A 14,841-nucleotide genomic window follows, 5' to 3' on the forward strand; every position below is an offset into this window, starting at 1 on the left:
ACGACCTTCTAGGTTTTTTATAGCCCCAAATGAAACTGCTAAATACCCCATCAAGTCTTTTAAAGAAGGCGTTGTTTAAGATTAGTGGGATAGAACGAAATAAGTATACAAATTTAGGCAGAACCTTCATTTTAATTAGATTAATTCTTCCAATTAAGTTCAGAGGAAGCCTATGCCATTTTTTAAGTGTAAGTATAGTAGATTTAATTAATTCATTATAGTTTATATTATTAATTTCTTGGAGGTTGGCCGTTAATTTGACTCCTAAGTAAGTTGCATTTTTACATATCTCCGGGACCGCGACAGCTGGGGTGTAGTTAGTTATGATTTGAGTCTTTTGGATGTTGAGCTTGTATCCGGAGACTGTCCCAAATTTCCCGGCCTCAAAAGCAATGCCTCGCAGTGCCTCCACTATATCTTGAGAATAGACCGCGATGTCGTCGGCATATGCTGTTATTTTTAGCTCTTGTGTACCTGATCTAAAGGGACGAATTTGGGTTTGAAGTTGAAGAGCAGAAAGAAATGGTTCAAGCGTGAGAGCAAAAAGGAGGGGAGAGAGGGGGCATCCCTGACGGGTTCCACGTGAGATTGAAAAGTCTGCAGAGGTTAGACCCCCGTAACAGGTACAGGCCGTAGGGTTATCATACAGAGCCTGTATACCTCGTAAGAATTGCCCCCCAAACCCCATTTTGGAGAGGACGCACCAAAGATAATTCCATCCCACACGGTCAAAGGCCTTCTCGGCATCCAATAAAATCATTCCGAGTGGGGTGGATTCTGTTTCTGCTACATCGAAGGCTGTAATAGCCGTGTTCACGTGTGTGGTTGTGTCCCTCCCGATTATAAACCCGTGTTGTTGAGGGTTAATTATTTGAGGCAGGATAGGTGATATTCTTAAAGCCAAAATGTTTGCGAGTATTTTGGCGTCGGTATTAATCAAAGATATAGGTCGGTATGACCCTCTCTCCTCCTTTGGTTTGTCTTTTTTTAGAAAGAAAATTATTTTTGCTTTATTCCATGATTTTGGGGCTTTGCCATTATGCCCGACATATTGCATTACCTTCAACAGAAGGGGGGCCAGTTCATCCAAACATGCCTTGTACAATTCCAGAGGTATTGTATCTTCCCCCGCCGATTTCCCTGTCGGAAGTAGGTCTATTGCTTGACATAATTCTGCCCTGGTGATAGCATCCGAGAGTGATTCCATTCTTAAATCATTCGGCAAATTTATTAAATATTTGTCCAGATAGTCCCGTATTATTTCTGAATTTGGTGTACTTTCTGGAGTATATAGAGTTCTATAGTAGTCTGCGAATTGTTCCACTATATCCGTCGGTTGACTATACATTTTGTTGCCATTGCCCCGAATATTGGTAATCAATGTTCGAGCTCTATCCTCAGCAGCTTTATAGGCTAGAATTTTGCCAATTTTATCCCCACCTTCGTATTGTGTTATTTTAAATTTATGGATATTAGCGCTGCTCTTTTGAATAAATTTAGCTTTGACTTTGTTTTTGAGTGAGGTAAGTTTGAGACCTATTTCTGTAAGTGTTGGTAACTTTGATCGTAGTGCAGAAACCAACAATTCTTCTTGAGTCCTTATTTCGGAAACTATCTGGACGCTGTTTTTTTTGCGTTCTGAGTTTTGTCTAATCAGATATGCTTGGGTAAATCCCCTCATACTAGCCTTGCAAGTGTCCCAAACCGTGATACATATAGCTGTGTTAGTATTGATTTCCAAGAATTCCGTCAGATGTAGTTTAAGCTGAGTCAGATATTCCACGTCTGTAACTAAATATCTAGGGAAGGAGAACGGTCTAGGCGGGGGCCTCCTATGTGATATAGCAATGGCCAGGATTATAGCATTATGGTCTGATGAAATTCGGGGGCATATCTCCATAGTGCTATGTTTTAATAGATTATCGCTGGCCAATGCCATATCCAATCGTGAACAAGATTTGTGAGGTGCGGAATAGTATGTGTACCCTGGTAGGGTTGGATTTAAATACCGCCAAGCATCTTTGATATTATGAATGCGGCATATTTCGAGAATGGAGGACCTAGTTTTATGCATCCTTTTAGAGCTACCGAAGCTGGTTGTGTCTATTTTATAATTCATGATGCAGTTAAAATCACCCATAATAATGAGTTCTCCCTCCCAATCCAGAAGTTTGATGCTCAGCTGATCAAAAATTATCGGTTCATCTGTGTTGGAACCATAAACAACACATAGTACAAATTTATAGTTCTCATAACTAAACTGAGCGGCTGCCCATCTGCCATTTTTGCAGGAGAAGGTCTGGAGTATATCGATTTTAAATCTTTTATCCTTTAAGATCGCAACCCCTCTTATGGGATGGTCAAATGTGGAACACACCACAGTGTCGTAGCCAAGTTGGTTAAGCACTTTTTTGTCCTTCCCAACAATATGTGTTTCTGAAAGAAGGACGATATGGGGATTGTGCAGTTTTAGTTCTGCTGTAATCAGTAACCTTTTATTTCTGCTATTAAGCCCGGCTACATTCCAGGCCAAGAGCTTTATCTCATGCATTTATAAGTAGTTGAAAACTTAACCGTATTACCGGATGGCTTACTCTTTCCCATTTGCCTCTAAATATGGATTGAGAATTTAAACCTAATGTGTATACAATGAAATTTATTCGATCAGCCCGTAAACATTTTTTAATGATTTTAACCCACCCCAAAACCCCCCCACCCTTCCCTCCCCCATCCACCCAGATTCCGCCCCCGGACCGGGGAAGAACCACCCTTGAGTTGAAGCTGCCGCTGATATGGGCAGCGCGTGTAGCGGGTCTTCCAGAGGGCCCCCCCCAGCTCCACCCTCCCGCGAGTGATAAGTCAGCATCTATAAGTTAAATGTCAGAGCTAAGCCTTATCTGTGCCCGTGCTGAAACTGGAGATATATGCTTCCGCTTCCTTGATATCATTAAAGTAATGAGTGCGGCCATTCTTAATAACCTTAAGGCAGGCCGGCTCCTGCAAGTATACCTGGCCACCACTAGATTTGATGGGGTCAATCAGTTTGCGAAACTGCCATCGTTTATTCATTGTTTCTTTGCTAAGATCAGACCGAACAAAGAAAGAAAGCTCGTCTAAAGTTATTGGGGCGTTAGGTCTTGCTCTCTGCCATACTGCTTGGCGAAGTAGAAAATTTCCAAAACAAATTATGAATGGACGTGGGTACTGATTATCCCTCTTTCTCATAATCAGAGGGAGACGATGCGCCCGTTGAATTTGAGAGTCCCAGTCCCAGTCTGCAAGATCCGGAAAAGCTCTCTGCAGTAATCCAACAAGGTAGGCCCTCGGGTCGGCCCCCTCACGGCCCTCTGGTATCCCAAAAAGTCTCAAATTGGTGCGTCTCTGCCGATTCTCCAAATCTTCTATCTTTGAGCACAATATCTGCAGTTGAGTATCATGCTTCTCAACTGTAGTGGTTGTAATTGTGTTTAATTCTTCGATCGCTACAACTCGTTCTTGGAGCCCAACTATATCTTGAGATATCCCCCCCAGTTTAGCTGCAAGCTCTTCCAGCGAGTTTCGCATTTTGTTGTTGTCTTGCCTCAGTTGGATATAATGTTCTTTAGCTTCGGCTCTTTGATCGTTCAATAGCCGAAGGATAGTATCTACTGAGGAAGAGTCAGACAACGACTGGCCTTGTCTCTCTTTGGGGGTACATGCGGGGTCCATTTGAGATAGATAAAGAGTACTTGAAACTGAGATAGGATCCTTGATAGGAGGGGGGAGAGTATGACTTATTGGTGTAAGAATTGTAGTCGCAGTAGACTGCAGGATTGTATCTGTACCCGTTGAGGGATTGGCCGCATGTATTGAAGCGGCGTCTAAGATGGCGGAGTGAGGTTCTGAGCTGAACGGCTCGTCCGGAGGATTCTCCCCTCTCTCTACCCTCTCCAGCGAAAATGGCATAACGACGATATCAATAGTCGGCGTCTCTTCGTGGCTTAACGAACCTTGAAGGCTCAAGGGATCGGACTATGAGACTATGAGACTCTTTGAAGAAAAAGAATATAACTTGACTCGCAGCGAGATACACTAACGCAAGACACAGCACTGGTGGTTGAGGCGAAAAGAAGCCGGCGATAATTCCCGCTAATGCAAAACTCCCCGAGGGTTATTCGGCTCCTCCAACAAACCTCAAAAAAACTGTTAAAGCACCCGGGAGGCGATCAGCCAAGTAACTGCATTCATACTGCTTCCATAACCATTTCTCTTACCTGGCAGTTGAGGATGTCCCCGAAGAGGAACTTACAGAGAGCAACGCGGCATAACAAACAGCCGACAAAACCCACGGCAGCAAATGCACGAGCGAACGGAACGAGCGGAACATCAACAGCTGAGTTTTCTAACGGCTCAATCAGCACCGAGGAACTCGCGTCAAAGAGTAACAGACGCCTCCCTATGGAGACAAGAAAGGCTGAAACGGAGCTCTTACAGGCGAAAGGGAGTGCAAGCAAACAAATACTGAGACCGCCGACCCTGCTAGCCGAATCATTCCGAAAAGGACCGGATGGAAGCTCAGCCATTACAAAAATAATGAAATCTCCGGTAAGAGGGGCTGGGGCCGGGGGAGAACAGCCAGGTGGCAAGACAAGCAGCTCTTCACAAAATTTAGAGATTACAACTCAGGATGTCGTTACTACAACTACGAATAGCGGGGAGGGGGTTAAAACCAACAACCCACACGGGGCCAAATAACAAGAAAAGATGGAAGGCTTTACATGTATTACCCCTCCAGGACCTCAAGCGATCTTTATTGACTCTACAAGGGAGCACACAGAGGCTGCCATAACAAGTGGTCTAGTGATTTCCCCCCCCGTCGCTGACCCAAACTTAGCCCCGACACCACTCTCTCTGGGGGTTTTTTCCGGTCACTCGGATGCACTACCCACTACAGAGCTTATTGATAGCCCACTAGACACAGGGACATCCGGGGCAGAAGTACTTGTTATCGAACCCATCGACGACACGGCGCTGGGCTCTCCTGCAAGCCTGGCGCTCGGAGCAGAAGATGAGACCAAATCAGAAGACGAGGTTGGCAAGAGTCTAATGGACGGCAACTTCACGGATACGGATACAGATCCTAAGACAAAACCTCGAGTAGTAAGAAGTCGAAAATTCAAAAGTAAGCTTCGGGCTAAAAAAGGATCTAAATCCACTATGTCAAATCAACCACTTACAAACAATACTCAGAATTTAAAGAAGACACTCGGGGACAAAAGTCCATTAAGAAAATGGATGGAAGCCAAAAGCATAGTAAAAAACATGACGCAAAGACTGTCAGGGGCAAGCACGATCGAACCTATTTTTACAACAGAAATTCTGTCCTCCCCAGATAAACCTGCTACACCAATAGCAGAAAATGACGTTTCGCTTAATTTTTCATTAGATGGCTCCATCTCACAAGAACCGCCACTGTTTCACGAGTCCCTAATTTCTAACATCTTGCTGTAGACAATACCCTCAATAGGCCTAACAATGTCTCAGAAACACATACTCCATATATATATCAACACAATACCACATGTTCTTATCTTAGATTCTCCTTAGAAATTTGGTTCTTGAAACAACAGATATTAGTTTGGTAACTTGTTGGGTAGTCTCGATGTGAATGTCACTCGTATGTCATTGCACTATGTCCATCCTGTTTGACATCTTACATATATTGTGTAGTGTGCAGAGGTTATAGTAAGTCCTTCATGAAATAAGATTGCTACAGTTGGGAAAGTTCTTTTTGAAATGGAAATGTGTGCAGCTTTAAAGTTTTTAATTCCAGTTTCTAACTTAGTACCATCAACTCTGCCTCATTGTACAAGACTATGATATATTTTCCACACTGTTGACCTAAGTTCTGATTTGTAATTTGGACAGGTCATATCTTGATGGGCGTTTGTAGTTAAATCTTCAAACAGCTTCACAACCTGGTAATGTCAAGTATAGGAATCATTCTGACTTGATTTCAATGCTAGACGTAAATTCACCATCCTCACAGTAATTGGTCAAACCAAATAATTCATTATTATTCACATCTTCTTCATTTAATAGTCCTGGCATTACCATTAGAAATTCATGAGCATCCTGCTGAGGATTTTGAGAGAACACTACTGATCCAGTACAGTCATCAGTGAGTTGTCTTATTCTAGTAGCATAATTTATAATACTTCTATCACTTCCTAATTCTTCAAGTAAACTACACAATTGGGAAGACATTTTTTTATCTGCCTTTTCTTTAATAGAATTTGTAAAATGAGGCAAATGATATAATAGATTTAACACTACATTTGCATAACAGTTCACACCAGAATTACCATCTAAGTAATAGCCTTGTATTTACTCATTGTGGTTTAGTTTTCTTTTCTTTCCCCCTTGTTGATTTTCTTTTTGTTCATCTTTCTGTTTAATTGTGATAGACTGGTTAGATATTTTTTGCTTTGCACACAGTATTGCTTTTTGAACTATAGGATGCTTGCCTAAATGAGGTGTATATTGAGCTCGTAACTGATTATTCTCCGTTACACAGCTCACATCAGCACTTACTTTCTTCTCATCAAAATCAATCTGAAATAAACCATACAATTTTCAAATTTGCAACAGAGCAACATATGACATTCCTTCTTTGAATACACTACTACCAATATTAACAAGACCTGTATCTAAACTTAAACCTTGCAATTTATGACTAGTTACTGCATACGATGAAGACACTGGGAACTGCTTTCGCTGGACATACAAGTCTTTCACAAGTAGGAAACATACAACACATCCACCAATCTGTTTCACTTCAGCAATATCATCAAATTTTATGGCTAAGTATTCCACATCATTTCTGTTTGTATAATTAAGACATTTCCTAACTTTACCCATTGCACCATTTACTAGCCCTTCTTCAGCATTTAAATTATGAAGTAAAATTACACAACAATTTTTACAGATACATAACAATTTTTCTAATCCTGCTATTTTCAACACTGACTTTTCTAAACTATCCAATTTTGATGGCAGTTTTTCTGTTAGAAGCACTGTACCTTTCTTAATGTTCTATTTTTATAATTTGCTCTAATTTCGACAATATCTTCTTTTTCAAGTTGCAATATTTGTTCATTGAATTTACTACACTCCTCAAGAGTTGGCATCAACCAAACAATAGAGTTCTCTTCCTTGAAAACATTGTACATTACTTCAGTAGCTGAAACATTACTTGGATTTTTTTCTTTAATGAGACTGGTCTGTAATACTGTCTTTCCCTCTTTTGTGTGGACTCCCACTCCTATATCCTTTAGTATATCTGCATATTGCATATCTGATATTTGGTGCATATTTTGGATTAACTCTTTGTAGTTCAAGTTTTCCCAAATATTTACATTTCCAAAACGTCCTAGTGATTTATTTGTTTCATTATATAGTAGTTTCTTGAATACAGGTTGTCCTTTTACAGGAGTTAGTTGTAGGAGGTCTCCAAAGACTATTAAGTGTTTTTCCACTAAAAGTACATTGTAGTCAGTTTTAATATTTGCTGCATTGTTAAATGTATAAAAGCTAGCTTTAGGTTAGACACCATACTGACTTCATCAATAATTAGTAGCTTTAATGTCTTTAATACTTGACAATTGACAAGCATCACCAGATAATATTTTGTATTGTAATTTGTTGTCATGTTCAACAGGCAGCATTAACAATCAAAGAAGGGTAACTCCTTTTACATTATGAGCAGCTAAGCCTGTTGGCGCAGTGACTACACACGACAAATTGGACTCTGTTTTCTTCTGTAGGTAACTTGTCAGTACTATAATCAAGAAGCATTTTCCAGTTCCAGGTTGACCACTTATGTACAATAGAACTGGTTTATATGTAGAACATGCAGACTGTTTATTCTCATGGAGAAACCCATGTTCTTCTTTACCTTTTACCTCTTCAAAACTTTCTTTCTGAACTGAATTCAATTGCTGTATTAGTAGTTCTAGAACCACTTTTCCTGTCTTACGTGCTGCATTGTATTCTCCACTTCATTCATAGCTATTGCAGCTTTATTTTCAATGAAGGGCTGCCCAAGAGGATCTTGAGGACCATGTGTTGAACATTGACTGTTCTGAGAACTCTCTCTTGCTATCTCAGCAGCAATTGTTTCTTCTTGTTCAATATAATTTCTCAACATTTGAAGATACACTGGAAACACAGAGCACTCAATGCTGTCTTTCACAGTGTTGAAAGAGTCTTCATAATAATCAAATTTCTATCTACCCCTTGCATTTCAATGTTTTTCTTGACATCTAATGGCAAATGCACTACTCTACCTTTTAGACCCTTTCCATTCTCTGTTGGGGGTAACTTGCCTGTCTTTGGCTCTATATGTACCATAGCTTGAAATGGATGTATAGTTTGGAAAAGTATGGACTCATTAATATTTAAACCTTGAAGTGCTTCTGGAATGAGGACCAGTTCTAACGTGTTATGCACTGGTCTAGCAGGCATTTTATTATCCTCTTTTTATTGTAGCAGTTCTTACATGTAACTTGTCTTGTGGATAAGTGAAATATTTCTTCTAGAAATAAGTGCAGTACAAATAATTGGCAGTCATCATTATTCACTATTTCACTTTTAGAATATAAGTCAATAGTATGCATTTGTTTCTAGTAGTGAGTGTGTCGACAGTATATACATACATACTCTGGTATTTCAGCAAATACTGTCTTAAATTTTGTAATCTATTTTTCAAAACTATCGACTGTAGTACCTGTGTCCTGTTTTACAACTCCTCCTGTTTTCACCTCTTGAATTTCCCTACAGTCTTGTTCTGGTCCAAAGAAACAAAACTGCACATCCTCACAAACCTTTTCTACCTCTGCCACAGTAAAATGCCAAAGTGCCCTATTCATTGCTCCTATACGTAAAGCTGGAGTTTTCACATAATACAGCCCCCTAAACAAAGTTTGCATTGTTGTTGTGGTGTACAGCTATCATCTTAAATGATGAAATGTGCTTCGGCACACTTTTTTTTTTGATAAACAAGCTAGTAAGTGTCCCTGCAAATTTGTATGCTTTGTATGCTTTCTAAGCTTGCAAGGATTCATACCTTGTAAAGTACTTAGTTTGTGTTTTAAACTTTGCGTTGGAAATATTCGTAGGAAATTCCTTAATATATCAATGGATTGCTGTTTAATACTTCACATACTACTTCTATTCCATTTGTATGTATGACTATGTCTCCCTTGTAACTCTTCTGTAAAAACTTCTTCTACATTTCTAGGTACAATCAACTCTTTTCCTATAGGACTGCCATTCTTCCTTTTATAACATTGTCCGATTTCATCAATTGCATGAACTAATCTGTTATCCTGGAGATAACTCTGTTCATCAAAGAAAGGCTAGATACTAGAAGTATGCATCAATACTCGACTAAAAACTGTAAAAAAGTTACTTCTATACACTAATCTTTTCTTCTGGTTTTGTCTCTGAAGGTACAACACCATTTTGTCCTTATTCTATTTATAATCAAAATAAAAACCTCACCTTCGAAGCAAAGACCTTATCAACTGCTCTCTCAACTGGTTCTTTCTGTTTCACTGCATGCCTCCTTCTATACATCCTAATATTTCTCAGTAGATTTATAACTATTCTACTAAGAACCATCCTAGCTCTGATTTCCTATAACTGCTTTTTGTCTCCTGGTTAAGGTGTACACATCTTTGTTATGTTCTTTCCTGTTCTTGGTCTGTAGATCTCGTCCATTCTTATTCTGTCTCATAGTTTGAATTTTATTTTCATTATTTCATAATCGTTGGAAATGTCCACATATGTTTTTAAGAACTGAGTTTGCCTTCTTATCAATAGCTCTTTTTTCGTTCACCACTTTCATTTTGTTTGCACCTTTTGAGGCTCGGTTCTACTTAGATACTGTAGTTCCTTCTGTTCCTTTTCCCTCCGAGCTATTGTAGGCAATCTGTCTGTAAGGATGCAGATATTGTCCTGTAAAAAAAAATGTATATTAGAATTTGTTTTCTACTCAATGTACCAGCTTCTTTACTACTGCCTTACACAAAATACAAAAATAGTTTTTATGTTATGTTGCAGTTTTAAATCTACAATTGAACCTACCTGCATAACTACATGCACTTACTTCAATGTGCCGATCCCAAACTAGTGCAGAAAACTTAATTTATTACTTATCTTTTAGTATTATAACACCCTCTCCTACAACACAGCTGCACCATATCTCAGTTCTCACTTATATAAGGGATAAAGAACACTTTATCTCTTATATACTCAATTTAAAAATAAACATCAACCAAAGTGTCAAAGTACATACAGTGTCTCAATACTGTAATAATTAATATACTAGTTTACTTTTTTTTTTTTTACTTTTTTTTATTTTCTCGATTCAGCAGCACAATTCATTATTTACAGACCATTATTTGTAACAGAGAAATAAACAAACCCGTACATAGAGACAGAAAAACAAAGCAATCAAAACAATAATGCATTACTAAATATATCATTGCTGTATCCAAGTTCTGATCGGTTCCCAAATGGCCGCCCCCAGCTTTTTCTTTGTAATCCCTTTCAATTTATATAATGCCCATTCCATATTATATATAGCAATAAGTTTTGCCCTCCAGCTTGTGAAGGCAGGAGGCTCAGAATCCAGCCACTGGGATGTTATACAAGACCTCAAAACTGACATACAGATAAATTTAAATCCTCTATCGGATGACGACTGCCTACCCATATCTGTACTAAATTCTATTCCAAACAAAACCAAAGAGGCCGTAACAGATATTGGTATTCCCAGAGATTGTGACAGGAACCGTTCAATATCCAGCAGGAGTGGCTGTAAGGCAGGACAGGAGTAGAACATGTGCAGCGAGTCTGCTGCATAAAATCCACACCTTGAACAATTAGTCCCCTTACCAGCCTTCCACTTTGCTATCCTTCCTGGCGTATAATATAAATTATAAATTAAACGTGGCCATGTATGATTGACTTCTAAGACTACCAGAAAGCAGGATAGAGCTAGCCGTTCGCATTACCAATTGTAAGTCCAAATTAACTATCAACGCTTTCTCCTCCCATATTGCCTCCTGCCTTCCTAGGTCATCAGCTTGTATTAGCATAAGCTCTGCATATAATTGCCCTATTTTACATTTTCCTTTTATTAAATCCAAGACACGGATTTGTAAGGGGTGACATTTACCCCCCACAATTGCGGCCTGTAAGGCACTTCTTAATTGCAAGTACTTAAAGAAATCCGCCGTTCCAACCCCGCATCTGCTTTGTAAAGTTGAGAAAGATACGATCTCACCCTGCTCCAGCAAGTCACCTACTAACCTAATACCAAGCTGTGACCACCTACGCATAACGGAATCCTGAAACACCAGGCTATTTTGATTTCACTGTGTAATTTCAGAGCGAGAGAGGAGCTCTATGATTTAGCACGGCCAAACAAAAAGAGAAGTGCTAAGGGGTTTGAGTTTTTTTGTCCGCCCGGATTTCTGTCAGGACACGGTTGGGCAGCGATGGAGGCTCAGGCAGCTTATTCCAGAGTTTCAGGCTAAGGGGGCTCAGGTGTGTTTGCAGAACCCGGCTAAACTGAAGGTTGTGAAGGCTGGTCGGAGTCAGTTTTTTATCTCAGAGATAAAAGCAAAAGAGTACCTTCAGTCTATGTGAGAATTTGGATAAGGTGATAAGTCTTTTTGGCTGGTGGTCTATATTAGCCGCCTATATTAGTTGCCTTACATATTATGCTGTGGTGGTGTGCTACTAGGTGCGTTATTAGGTACTGTGTGAGGCATCATGTTAGGGTCACCAGTGTACTTTAGAGGGGTTCTAGGTTATTTTGGAGGGTCTGCGAATAGAGTAGGGTAGCTCGGAGGATGTGGGATATTGAGCTTTTTCTTCTTTATGTCATCTTTGGGTTATAGGGCTATGGGTGGATGGTTGGATAATAGGTTGTTTTTCTTTATGATGAAGGTGGCTGTTGGGAGGTGGAGGTTGGGCATTGGGCTTTGTCATCACTAAGGGAAGGAATTCCCAATGCTCCATATGGGTGGTGTGAGGGGGGGTGGGTTCAGGGGGGATGGAGGGTGGGTTCGGGTTGTTGGGAGGGGGGGGAGGGGGATGGAGGGTGCAGGGGTCAATGGGTTCAGCAGAAAGCACAATCTTTATTCTGTATAGTCTTTATCAGATCGTCTCAGTTAAAATATACAGGTCTACATATGTCAAGATTAAAAATAGTTTTATTATGTAAAAGGAAATTTGCTGTATCAATTGTATTAATTATGTTGGATGTATTAGATATTATATGCCATGCAAGATGCTGGGGAGAAACAAAAAAATCCGATGTTCGTTGGGGTAGATTGTATAATGGTAGGTTTCTGGCATTAAAATTGATAAGGATGCGGGATGAGGAAACTAATTTGCTGTTCACTTCACATCTGTGGGTTGAATGACCCTGGGAAAAGAAGAGTTTTGTCCAGAATTATATACTCAAGTTCTTGGGACCTTTTATTTCTGCAGGAGACACATATTGCATGGGCAAATAGGGTATGGCTCGGCTCTTTAGGGCTTGAGCTATTGGCTTGTACTACGCAGACAGTTAACGTTAAGGGTGTTGCGGTTCTTGCCAAAAAGGGATTAATTAAAATGAAGAAGTATAAAGCTGATAATTTAGGACGTTGGGTAATGATAGAGGCGCTGGTTTCACAGCAAGTTATTACATTATGTTCTGTATATGCTCCAAACACGGATGACCCAGACATCTTTCAATCGATTAACACAGAATTATCATTTTTTCCACATCCCATGATTGTTTGTGGCGATTTAAATATACATCTTCATTCACAGGTGAACTTAAGGATAGCCGAGGCGTATACTGGCAGGAAGCCGCGAGGATTTAGGAGTCTGCAGGCGCTTGTCCAGGATCAAGGGTTATATGATGTATGGGCAGAACTCAACGCTGGCCAGGATGGATTTACGTATTTCTCTGCCCCACATGTGAAAATTGCACGGCTAGATTATTTTTTGGTATCTGGTGATGTTTTATCGAGGGCTTCAATTAGGATTCTTCCTAAAATTATATCAGATCACAATCCGGTAGTCTTGGAGTTCGAATTTTCGGGCTTAATGGTCAGGTCTAAAAAATGGACATTTGATAGAAAGCTCCTGCTCAGCGAGGATTATTGTAATTGGATGGCAAAATGGATCCCCGAATTTATCCAGACGAATATAGGATCAGCAAGGATAGATATTGTTTGGGACGTGTTGAAGGCAGGGATAAGAGGTGAGACATTAAGATTTGCTGCAAGGAAGCGTAAGATAGAGCGCCTAAAGGTTTTAGATGATTTAGGGACTCTCTCTCGGCTGGAGCAAAAATTGGTGCGAGAGATAAAGATTGGTGGGAGGGTAAAGGATGCTCAAGCAGAGGTGGCAGCTTGTCGGGCGAAAATCTACCAAGGCTATGCAGATGTGGTGGCTGCTAGCTACCAAATACATAGGAGAGAGCTTTACGAGTATGGTGAAAAGGTTGGTAAGGTTCTTGCCAATAGATTACGCCAAAGGGAGGTGGATTCTAGGATAGATAAGATTAAAGATCCTGAGGGAAATATGGCGGAGACTCCTTCCCTGATCCAGGACGCTTTTAGAAAATACTACGAAAAATTATATACATCTGAATCAGTCGTAAGTGCTGAGGGGTATCTAGCAGGAGTGGCCTGCGTGGGGGTAAAGGAACAGGATAAAGGGGCACTAACGGAGGAGCTTTCTCCAGAGGAGATTGAAAAGGCAATGATGTCATTAGCAGTGGGGAAGGCTATGGGATCAGATTCGATCCCCCTGGAGTTTTATATTAAATTTAAGAGGGAACTAGAGAGGATAATGACCTTAGTTTTTCAATCAGCATTTGTTGGGATTCCTCCGGCCTCTTGGTCTCAAACTATAATAGTAGTCTTTAAAAAAAAGGGAAAGGATCCTCAGGAGCTCTCCTCGTATAGACCAATCTCGTTAATTAATGCCGATAATAAGATCTACTCGAAGTGTCTGGCAACGAGATTGGGAGACGTGATCAGCCCCCTTGTTTCATTACAACAACATGGGTTTATAGCTGGGAGGGGGACCACGGATCATGTTAGGCGACTTATCACGATATTCGACTGGGCTCAGGCAACGAATGCCTCTGTTGGGGTGGCCCTGTTGGATGCTGAAAAAGCATTCGACAGGATCTCTTGGGAGTTTTTATGGGCCGTAATGAGATGGAAGTCGTTTCCTAGCGGATATATACGGGCAATACAGTCAATGTATCTAACTCCGAGAGCAAGGGTTCGATTGGGAGGGGAGGAGACACAGACTTTTTTGATTAGTAGAGGCACACGTCAGGGGTGCCCCTGCTCACCACTTCTGTTTGCTCTGTTTATTGATCCTCTCATTGCAAGGCTAGAGTCGGACCCGGTTATTTTACCGGTAATCTCGAGTCCATACTCAGTTAAAGTCCTGGCATATGCTGACGACCTTGCGGTTCTGTCATCAGATATGAGCAGTGCTATGCCTAGAATCGAGACTATCACTGGAAATTTCGGAATAGTATCTGGCTATAAACTAAATTTGGGGAAGACTCAAGTGCTGCACTCAGAAGCTGGGTCTCCAGTGGATTTAGGGGTGGGTGTGGCCACAGAGGCTATGTATTTGGGTATAATTGATTCATCTAAAATTCAAAACATCCCGAGTATTAATGTAGAGCCGATACTTGCTTCCTCAAATAAAATTCTGGAGAGAATTAATCGGCTGCATCTCTCCTTATATGGAAGGGCTAATGTTTTG

The sequence above is a fragment of the Triturus cristatus genome, chromosome 8 (assembly GCF_964204655.1).
Source record: "Triturus cristatus chromosome 8, aTriCri1.1, whole genome shotgun sequence".
Lineage (NCBI taxonomy): Eukaryota > Metazoa > Chordata > Amphibia > Caudata > Salamandridae > Triturus > Triturus cristatus.